The sequence below is a fragment of the Wasmannia auropunctata genome, unplaced genomic scaffold (genome assembly GCF_000956235.1).
Source record: "Wasmannia auropunctata unplaced genomic scaffold, wasmannia.A_1.0 LD336069.1, whole genome shotgun sequence".
Taxonomy (NCBI): domain Eukaryota; kingdom Metazoa; phylum Arthropoda; class Insecta; order Hymenoptera; family Formicidae; genus Wasmannia; species Wasmannia auropunctata.
The window spans coordinates 2,233,181-2,233,874 of NW_012026821.1; positions in this window are offsets into that span (position 1 = coordinate 2,233,181).

Genomic DNA, 694 nt, shown 5'->3' on the forward strand with positions numbered 1-694 from the left:
GGAGTGTATCATGTTGGATAGCGACGAGATGGACGACGCATGGGTGGAAAGAATGCGCCGGAAGGACGAGACCGCGAGGCGTAGAAGATTGCTGGTAAGTACAAAAGCAATTACTCTCGAATATAGACGATGATTTTTATCTAGGATAAAAACGATGTTTTGTTTCTTTCAGAATGATCTTCTAAATAGTGACAACGAAGACGATGACAACGAAGCGAGGACATCTTCGCGAAGTCCGCGGGAAGATGCGAGCCCGCGGGAGAGCCTGCGGGAGGGAGCGTCGGGGGACAGCGGCGCGAGGGCGAGCTCGCGGGACAGCCCGCTGCGAGAGGAGGCGAGTTCGCGAGAGAGAACAGTTGCTTACGACACTTAATGTAAGTATTTTTTTGCTAGCTATCCTTCTTTCTTTCTTCTTTGCATTTTTAAAATATTTGGCTCCTTTGTTTGTTGTAGATACGGCAATGGATATGTGGACTTAACACTAAATATTTATTTTTTCTTATATTCTATAATATAACTTTTAAAATAAATATTTTTTATATTTTAATTCTATTCTACTTTATTCTCCTCTTCCTCTTCGCGAACGCGAGCGATAACGGGTGGGTCCGCGAGCGATAAGCGTGGGGCCCGTACGCAACGGCGGCGGCGGCGGCGGCGAACGCGGCGGCGGCGAACGCGGTGGCGGCGAACGCGA